Below are 10,812 nucleotides of genomic sequence, written 5' to 3'. Positions count from 1 at the left end.
TGCATTCAGCTAAGAGAGTTAAAGCATACTTTTGATTGAGCAGATCTGAACACTCTTTCTGTTGAAAATGCAACTGGACATTTGGAGCGCTAAGAGCGTAGTAGTGGAAAAAGGAATATATTCAAATATAAACTACACAGAAGCATTCTCTGAAACTTCTTTCTGATCTGAGCATTCAGCTAACAGAGTTAAACCATACTTTTGATTGAGCAGTTTTGAAACACTCTGTCTGTAGAAAATGCAACTGGACATTCGTAGCGCTAAGTGGGTAATAGTGGAAAAAAGAATATGTTCAAATATAAACTACACAGAAGCATTGTATGAAACTTCTTTCTGTTCTGTGCATTCAACTAACAGAGTTGAACCTTACTTTTGATTGAGCCATTCTGAAACACTCTTTCTGTAGAAACTGCAATTGGACATTCTGAGCGCTAAGAGGCCTATATTGGGAAAAAGAATGTCTACAAATAAAAACTACACAGAAGAATTGTGTGAAACTACTTTCTGTTCTGATTGTTCAACTAAAAGAGTTGAACCTTAGTTTTGATTGAGCCGTTCTGAAACACACTTTCTGTAGAAAATGCAAGTGGAGATTCGCAGCGCTAAGAGATTATTAGTGGAAAAAGGAATGTCTCCAAATATAAACTACACAGAATCATTCTGTGAAACTTCTTTCTGATCTGTGCATTCAGCTAACAGATTTAAACCATACTTTTGATTGAGCAGATCTGAACACTCTTTCTGTAGAAAATGCAACTGGACATTTGGAGCGCTAAGAGAGTAGTAGTGGAAAAAGGAATATATTCAAATATAAACTACACAGAAGCATTCTGTGAAACTTCTTTCTGATCTGAGCATTCAGCTAACAGAGTTAAACCATACTTTTGATTGAGCAGTTTTGAAACACTCTGTCTGTAGAAAATGCAACTGGACATTCGTAGCGCTAAGTGGGTAATAGTGGAAAAAAGACTATGTTCAAATATAAACTACACAGAAGCATTGTATGAAACTTCTTTCTGTTCTGTGCATTCAACTAACAGAGTTGAACCTTACTTTTGATTGAGCCTTTCTGAAACACTCTTTCTGTAGAAACTGCAATTGGACATTCTGAGCGCTAAGAGGCCTATATTGGGAAAAATAATATCTTCAAATAAAAACTACACAGAAGCATTGTGTGAAACTTATTTCTGATATGTTCATTAAGCTAACAGAGTTAAACCATACTTTTGAATGCGCAGTTCTGAACACTCTTTCTGTAGAAAATGCAAGTGGACATTCGGAGCGCTAAGAGGGTAATAGTGGAAAAAGGAATATATTCAAATATAAACTACACAGTAGCATTCTGTGAAAATTCTTTCTGTTCTGTGCATTCAACTAACAGAGTTGAACCTTACTTTTGATTGAGCCGTTCTGAAACACTCTTTCTGTAGAAACTGCAATTGGACATGCTAAGCGCTAAGAGGCCTACATTGGGAAAAAGAATATCTTCAAATAAAAACTACACAGATGCATTCTGTGAAACTTATTTCTGATCTGTAAATTCAGTTAAGAGAGATAAAACATATTTTTGATTGAGCAGTTATGAAACACTCTTTTTGTAGAAAATGCAAGTGGAGATTCCGAGCGCTAAGAGGGTAATAGTGGAAAAAGGAATGTCTTCAAATATAAACTACACAGAATCATTCGGTGAAACTTCTTTCTGATCTGTGCATTCAGCTAACAGAGTTAAACCATACTTTTGATTGAGCAGATGTGAACACTCTTTCTGTTGAAAATGCAACTGGACATTTGGAGCGCTAAGAGCGTAGTAGTGGAAAAAGGAATATATTCAAATATAAACTACACAGAAGCATTCTGTGAAACTTCTTTCTGATCTGAGCATTCAGCTAACAGAGTTAAACCATACTTTTGATTGAGCAGTTTTGAAACACTCTGTCTGTAGAAAATGCAACTGGACATTCGTAGCGCTAAGTGGGTAATAGTGGAAAAAAGTATATGTTCAAATATAAACTACACAGAAGCATTGTATGAAACTTCTTTCTGTTCTCTGCATTCAACTAACAGAGTTGAACCTTACTTTTGATTGAGCCTTTCTGAAACACTCTTTCTGTAGAAACTGCAATTGGACATTCTGAGCGCTAAGAGGCCTATATTGGGAAAAATAATATCTTCAAATAAAAACTACACAGAAGCATTGTGTGAAACTTATTTCTGATATGTTCATTAAGCTAACAGAGTTAAACCATACTTTTGATTGCGCAGTTCTGAACACTCTTTCTGTAGAAAATGCAAGTGGACATTCGGAGCGCTAAGAGGGTAATAGTGGAAAAAGGAATATATTCAAATATAAACTACACAGTAGCATTCTGTGAAAATTCTTTCTGTTCTGTGCATTCAACTAACAGAGTTGAACCTTACTTTTGATTGAGCCGTTCTGAAACACTCTTTCTGTAGAAACTGCAATTGGACATGCTAAGCGCTAAGAGGCCTACATTGGGAAAAAGAATATCTTCAAATAAAAACTACACAGATGCATTCTGTGAAACTTATTTCTGATCTGTAAATTCAGTTAACAGAGATAAAACATATTTTTGATTGAGCAGTTATGAAACACACTTTTTGTAGAAAATGCAAGTGGAGATTCGGAGCGCTAAGACGGTAATAGTGGAAATAGGAATGTCGTCAAATATAAACTACACAGAATCATTCGGTGAAACTTCTTTCTGATCTGTGCATTCAGCTAAGAGAGTTAAAGCATACTTTTGATTGAGCAGATCTGAACACTCTTTCTGTTGAAAATGCAACTGGACATTTGGAGCGCTAAGAGCGTAGTAGTGGAAAAAGGAATATATTCAAATATAAACTACACAGAAGCATTCTGTGAAACTTCTTTCTGATCTGAGCATTCAGCTAACAGAGTTAAACCATACTTTTGATTGAGCAGTTTTGAAACACTCTGTCTGTAGAAAATGCAACTGGACATTCGTAGCGCTAAGTGGGTAATAGTGGAAAAAAGAATATGTTCAAATATAAACTACACAGAAGCATTGTATGAAACTTCTTTCTGTTCTGTGCATTCAACTAACAGAGTTGAACCTTACTTTTGATTGAGCCATTCTGAAACACTCTTTCTGTAGAAACTGCAATTGGACATTCTGAGCGCTAAGAGGCCTATATTGGGAAAAAGAATGTCTACAAATAAAAACTACACAGAAGAATTGTGTGAAACTACTTTCTGTTCTGATTGTTCAACTAAAAGAGTTGAACCTTAGTTTTGATTGAGCCGTTCTGAAACACACTTTCTGTAGAAAATGCAAGTGGAGATTCGGAGCGCTAAGAGATTATTAGTGGAAAAAGGAATGTCTCCAAATATAAACTACACAGAATCATTCTGTGAAACTTCTTTCTGATCTGTGCATTCAGCTAACAGAGTTAAACCATACTTTTGATTGAGCAGATCTGAACACTCTTTCTGTAGAAAATGCAACTGGACATTTGGAGCGCTAAGAGAGTAGTAGTGGAAAAAGGGATATATTCAAATATAAACTACACAGAAGCATTCTGTGAAACTTCTTTCTGATCTGAGCATTCAGCTAACAGAGTTAAACCATACTTTTGATTGAGCAGTTTTGAAACACTCTGTCTGTAGAAAATGCAACTGGACATTCGTAGCGCTAAGTGGGTAATAGTGGAAAAAAGAATATGTTCAAATATAAACTACACAGAAGCATTTTATGAAACTTCTTTCTGTTCTGTGCATTCAACTAACAGAGTTGAACCTTACTTTTGATTGAGCCTTTCTGAAACACTCTTTCTGTAGAAACTGCAATTGGACATTCTGAGCGCTAAGAGGCCTATATTGGGAAAAATAATATCTTCAAATAAAAACTACACAGAAGCATTGTGTGAAACTTATTTCTGATATGTTCATTAAGCTAACAGAGTTAAACCATACTTTTGATTGCGCAGTTCTGAACACTCTTTCTGTAGAAAATGCAAGTGGACATTCGGAGCGCTAAGAGGGTAATAGTGGAAAAAGGAATATATTCAAATATAAACTACACAGTAGCATTCTGTGAAAATTCTTTCTGTTCTGTGCATTCAACTAACAGAGTTGAACCTTACTTTTGATTGAGCCGTTCTGAAACACTCTTTCTGTAGAAACTGCAATTGGACATGCTAAGCGCTAAGAGGCCTACATTGGGAAAAAGAATATCTTCAAATAAAAACTACACAGATGCATTCTGTGAAACTTATCTCTGATCTGTAAATTCAGTTAAGAGAGATAAAACATATTTTTGATTGAGCAGTTATGAAACACTCTTTTTGTAGAAAATGCAAGTGGAGATTCGGAGCGCTAAGAGGGTAATAGTGGAAAAAGGAATGTCTTCAAATATAAACTACACAGAATCATTCGGAGAAACTTCTTTCTGATCTGTGCATTCAGCTAACAGAGTTAAACCATACTTTTCATTGAGCAGATCTGAACACTCTTTCTGTTGAAAATGCAACTGGACATTTGGAGCGCTAAGAGCGTAGTAGTGGAAAAAGGAATATATTCAAATATAAACTACACAGAAGCATTCTGTGAAACTTCTTTCTGATCTGAGCATTCAGCTAACAGAGTTAAACCATACTTTTGATTGAGCAGTTTTGAAACACTCTGTCTGTAGAAAATGCAACTGGACATTCGTAGCGCTAAGTGGGTAATAGTGGAAAAAAGAATATGTTCAAATATAAACTACACAGAAGCATTGTATGAAACTTCTTTCTGTTCTGTGCATTCAACTAACAGAGTTGAACCTTATTTTGATTGAGCCTTTCTGAAACACTCTTTCTGTAGAAACTGCAATTGGACATTCTGAGCGCTAAGAGGCCTATATTGGGAAAAATAATATCTTCAAATAAAAACTACACAGAAGCATTGTGTGAAACTTATTTCTGATATGTTCATTAAGCTAACAGAGTTAAACCATACTTTTGATTGCGCAGTTCTGAACACTCTTTCTGTAGAAAATGCAAGTGGACATTCGGAGCGCTAAGAGGGTAATAGTGGAAAAAGGAATATATTCAAATATAAACTACACAGTAGCATTCTGTGAAAATTCTTTCTGTTCTGTGCATTCAACTAACAGAGTTGAACCTTACTTTTGATTGAGCCGTTCTGAAACACTCTTTCTGTAGAAACTGCAATTGGACATTCTAAGCGCTAAGAGGCCTACATTGGGAAAAAGAATATCTTCAAATAAAAACTACACAGATGCATTCTGTGAAACTTATTTCTGATCTGTAAATTCAGTTAAGAGAGATAAAACATATTTTTGATTGAGCAGTTATGAAACACTCTTTTTGTAGAAAATGCAAGTGGAGATTCGGAGCGCTAAGAGGGTAATAGTGGAAAAAGGAATGTCTTCAAATATAAACTACACAGAATCATTCGGTGAAACTTCTTTCTGATCTGTGCATTCAGCTAACAGAGTTAAACCATACTTTTGATTGAGCAGATCTGAACACTCTTTCTGTTGAAAATGCAACTGGACATTTGGAGCGCTAAGAGCGTAGTAGTGGAAAAAGGAATATATTCAAATATAAACTACACAGAAGCATTCTGTGAAACTTCTTTCTGATCTGAGCATTCAGCTAACAGAGTTAAACCATACTTTTGAATGAGCAGTTTTGAAACACTCTGTCTGTAGAAAATGCAACTGGACATTCGTAGCGCTAAGTGGGTAATAGTGGAAAAAAGAATATGTTCAAATATAAACTACACAGAAGCATTGTATGAAACTTCTTTCTGTTCTGTGCATTCAACTAACAGAGTTGAACCTTACTTTTGATTGAGCCGTTCTGAAACACTCTTTCTGTAGAAACTACAATTGGACATTCTGAGCGCTAAGAGGCCTATATTGGGAAAAAGAATGTCTACAAATAAAAACTACACAGAAGAATTGTGTGAAACTACTTTCTGTTCTGATTGTTCAACTAAAAGAGTTGAACCTTAGTTTTGATTGAGCCGTTCTGAAACAGCCTTTCTGTAGAAAATGAAAGTGGAGATTCGGAGCGCTAAGAAGGTAATAGTGGAAAAAGGAATGTCTCCAAATATAAACTACACAGAATCATTCTGTGAAACTTCTTTCTGATCTGTGCATTCAGCTAACAGAGTTAAACCATACTTTTGATTGAGCAGATCTGAACTCTCTTTCTGTAGAAAATGCAACTGGACATTTGGAGCGCTAAGAGAGTAGTAGTGGAAAAAGGAATATATTCAAATATAAACTACACAGAAGCATTCTGTGAAACTTCTTTCTGATCTGAGCATTCAGCTAACAGAGTTAAACCATACTTTTGATTGAGCAGTTTTGAAACACTCTGTCTGTAGAAAATGCAACTGGACATTCGTAGCGCTAAGTTGGTAATAGGGGAAAAAAGAATATGTTCTAATATAAACTACAGAGAAACATTGTATGAAACTTCTTTCTGTTCTGTGCATTCAACTAACAGAGTTGAACCTTACTTTTGACTGAGCCTTTCTGAAACACTCTTTCTGTAGAAACTGCAATTGGACATTCTGAGCGCTAAGAGGCCTATATTGGGAAAAATAATATCTTCAAACAAAAACTACACAGAAGCATTGTGTGAAACTTATTTCTGATATGTTCATTAAGCTAACAGAGTTAAACCATACTTTTGATTGCGCAGTTCTGAACACTCTTTCTGTAGAAAATGCAAGTGGACATTCGGAGCGCTAAGAGGGTAATAGTGGAAAAAGGAATATATTCAAATATAAACTACACAGTAGCATTCTGTGAAAATTCTTTCTGTTCTGTGCATTCAACTAACAGAGTTGAACCTTACTTTTGATTGAGCCGTTCTGAAACACTCTTTCTGTAGAAACTGCAATTGGACATGCTAAGCGCTAAGAGGCCTACATTGGGAAAAAGAATATCTTCAAATAAAAACTACACAGATGCATTCTGTGAAACTTATTTCTGATCTGTAAATTCAGTTAAGAGAGATAAAACATATTTTTGATTGAGCAGTTATGAAACACTCTTTTTGTAGAAAATGCAAGTGGAGATTCGGAGCGCTAAGAGGGTAATAGTGGAAAAAGGAATGTCTTCAAATATAAACTACACAGAATCATTCGGTGAAACTTCTTTCTGATCTGTGCATTCAGCTAACAGATTTAAACCATACTTTTGATTGAGCAGATCTGAACACTCTTTCTGTTGAAAATGCAACTGGACATTTGGAGCGCTAAGAGCGTAGTAGTGGAAAAAGGAATATATTCAAATATAAACTACACAGAAGCATTCTGTGAAACTTCTCTCTGATCTGAGCATTCAGCTAACAGTGTTAAACCATACTTTTGAATGAGCAGTTTTGAAACACTCTGTCTGTAGAAAATGCAACTGGACATTCGTAGCGCTAAGTGGGTAATAGTGGAAAAAAGAATATGTTCAAATATAAACTACACAGAAGCATTGTATGAAACTTCTTTCTGTTCTGTGCATTCAACTAACAGAGTTGAACCTTACTTTTGATTGAGCCGTTCAGAAACACTCTTTCTGTAGAAACTACAATTGGACATTCTGAGCGCTAAGAGGCCTATATTGGGAAAAAGAATGTCTACAAATAAAAACTACACAGAAGAATTGTGTGAAACTACTTTCTGTTCTGATTGTTCAACTAAAAGAGTTGAACCTTAGTTTTGATTGAGCCGTTCTGAAACAGCCTTTCTGTAGAAAATGCAAATGGAGATTCGGAGCGCTAAGAAGGTAATAGTGGAAAAAGGAATGTCTCCAAATATAAACTACACAGAATCATTCTGTGAAACTTCTTTCTGATCTGTGCATTCAGCTAACAGAGTTAAACCATACTTTTGATTGAGCAGATCTGAACTCTCTTTCTGTAGAAAATGCAACTGGACATTTGGAGCGCTAAGAGAGTAGTAGTGGAAAAAGGAATATATTCAAATATAAACTACACAGAAGCATTCTGTGAAACTTCTTTCTGATCTGAGCATTCAGCTAACAGAGTTAAACCATACTTTTGATTGAGCAGTTTTGAAACACTCTGTCTGTAGATAATGCAACTGGACATTCGTAGCGCTAAGTTGGTAATAGGGGAAAAAAGAATATGTTCTAATATAAACTACACAGAAACATTGTATGAAACTTCTTTCTGTTCTGTGCATTCAACTAACAGAGTTGAACCTTACTTTTGACTGAGCCTTTCTGAAACACTCTTTCTGTAGAAACGGCAATTGGACATTCTGAGCGCTAAGAGGCCTATATTGGGAAAAATAATATCTTCAAACAAAAACTACACAGAAGCATTGTGTGAAACTTATTTCTGATATGTTCATTAGGCTAACAGAGTTAAACCATACTTTTGATTGCGCAGTTCTGAACACTCTTTCTGTAGAAAATGCAAGTGGACATTCGGAGCGCTAAGAGGGTAATAGTGGAAAAAGGAATATATTCAAATATAAACTACACAGTAGCATTCTGTGAAAATTCTTTCTGTTCTGTGCATTCAACTAACAGAGTTGAACCTTACTTTTGATTGAGCCGTTCTGAAACACTCTTTCTGTAGAAACTGCAATTGGACATTCTAAGCGCTAAGAGGCCTACATTGGGAAAAAGAATATCTTCAAATAAAAACTACACAGATGCATTCTGTGAAACTTATTTCTGATCTGTAAATTCAGTTAAGAGAGATAAAACATATTTTTGATTGAGCAGTTATGAAACACTCTTTTTGTTGAAAATGCAAGTGGAGATTCGGAGCGCTAAGAGGGTAATAGTGGAAAAAGGAATGTCTTCAAATATAAACTACACAGAATCATTCGGTGAAACTTCTTTCTGATCTGTGCATTCAGCTAACAGATTTAAACCATACTTTTGATTGAGCAGATCTGAACACTCTTTCTGTTGAAAATGCAACTGGACATTTGGAGCGCTAAGAGCGTAGTAGTGGAAAAAGGAATATATTCAAATATAAACTACACAGAATCATTCTGTGAAACTTCTTTCTGATCTGAGCATTCAGCTAACAGAGTTAAACCATACTTTTGATTGAGCAGTTTTGAAACACTCTGTCTGTAGAAAATGCAACTGGACATTCGTAGCGCTAAGTGGGTAATAGTGGAAAAAAGAATATGTTCAAATATAAACTACACAGAAGCATTGTATGAAACTTCTTTCTGTTCTGTGCATTCAACTAACAGAGTTGAACCTTACTTTTGATTGAGCCGTTCTGAAACACTCTTTCTGTAGAAACTGCAATTGCACATTCTGAGAGCTAAGAGGCCTATATTGGGAAAAAGAATGTCTACAAATAAAAACTACACAGAAGAATTGTGTGAAACTACTTTCTGTTCTGATTGTTCAACTAAAAGAGTTGAACCTTAGTTTTGATTGAGCCGTTCTGAAACACTCTTTCTGTAGAAAATGCAAGTGGAGATTCGGAGCGCTAAGAAGGTTATAGTGGAAAAAGGAATGTCTCCAAATATAAACTACACAGAATCATTCTGTGAAACTTCTTTCTGATCTGTGCATTCAGCTAACAGAGTTAAACCATACTTTTGATTGAGCAGATCTGAACACCCTTTCTGTAGAAAATGCAACTGGACATTTGGAGCGCTAAGAGCGTAGTAGTGGAAAAAGGAATATATTCAATTATAAACTACACAGAAGCATTCTGTGAAACTTCTTTCTGATCTGAGCATTCAGCTAACAGAGTGAAACCATACTTTTGATTTAGCAGTTTTGAAACACTCTGTCTGTAGAAAATGCAACTGGACATTCGTAGCGCTAAGTGGGTAATAGTGGAAAAAAGAATATGTTCAAATATAAACTACACAGAAGCATTGTATGAAACTTCTTTCTGTTCTGTGCATTCAACTAACAGAGTTGAACCTTACTTTTGATTTGAGCCGTTCTGAAACACTCTTTCTGTAGAAACTGCAATTGGACATTCTGAGCGCTAAGAGGCCTATATTGGGAAAAAGAATGTCTACAAATAAAAACTACACAGAAGCATTGTGTGAAACTTATTTCTGATATGTTCATTAAGCTAACAGAGTTAAACCATACTTTTGATTGCGCAGTTCTGAACACTCTTTCTGTAGAAAATGCAAGTGGACATTCGGAGCGCTAAGAGGGTAATAGTGGAAAAAGGAACATATTCAAATACAAACTACACAGTAGCATTCTGTGAAAATTCTTTCTGTTCTGTGCATTCAACTAACAGAGTTGAACCTTACTTTTGATTGAGCCGTTCTGAAACACTCTTTCTGTAGAAAGTGCAATTGGACATGCTAAGCGCTAAGAGGCCTACATTGGGAAAAAGAATATCTTCAAATAAAAACTACACAGATGCATTCTGTGAAACTTATTTCTGGTCTGTAAATTCAGTTAACAGAGATATAACATATTTTTGATTGAGCAGTTATGAAACACTCTTTTTGTAGAAAATGCAAGTGGTGATTCGGAGCGCTAAGAGGGTAATAGTGGAAAAAGGAATGTCTTCAAATATAAACTACACAGAATCATTCGGTGAAACTTCTTTCTGATCTGTGCATTCAGCTAACAGAGTTAAACCATACTTTTGATTGAGCAGATCTGAACACTCTTTCTGTAGAAAATGCAACTGGACATTTGGAGCGCTAAGAGCGTAGTAGTGGAAAAAGGAATATATTCAAATATAAACTACACAGAAGCATTCTGTGAAACTTCTTTCTGATCTGAGCATTCAGCTAACAGAGTTAAACCATACTTTTGACTGAGCAGTTTTGAAACACTCTGT

This window comes from Symphalangus syndactylus, chromosome 9, assembly GCF_028878055.3.
Source record: "Symphalangus syndactylus isolate Jambi chromosome 9, NHGRI_mSymSyn1-v2.1_pri, whole genome shotgun sequence".
NCBI lineage: Eukaryota > Metazoa > Chordata > Mammalia > Primates > Hylobatidae > Symphalangus > Symphalangus syndactylus.
This window is presented reverse-complemented; position numbering follows the sequence as displayed.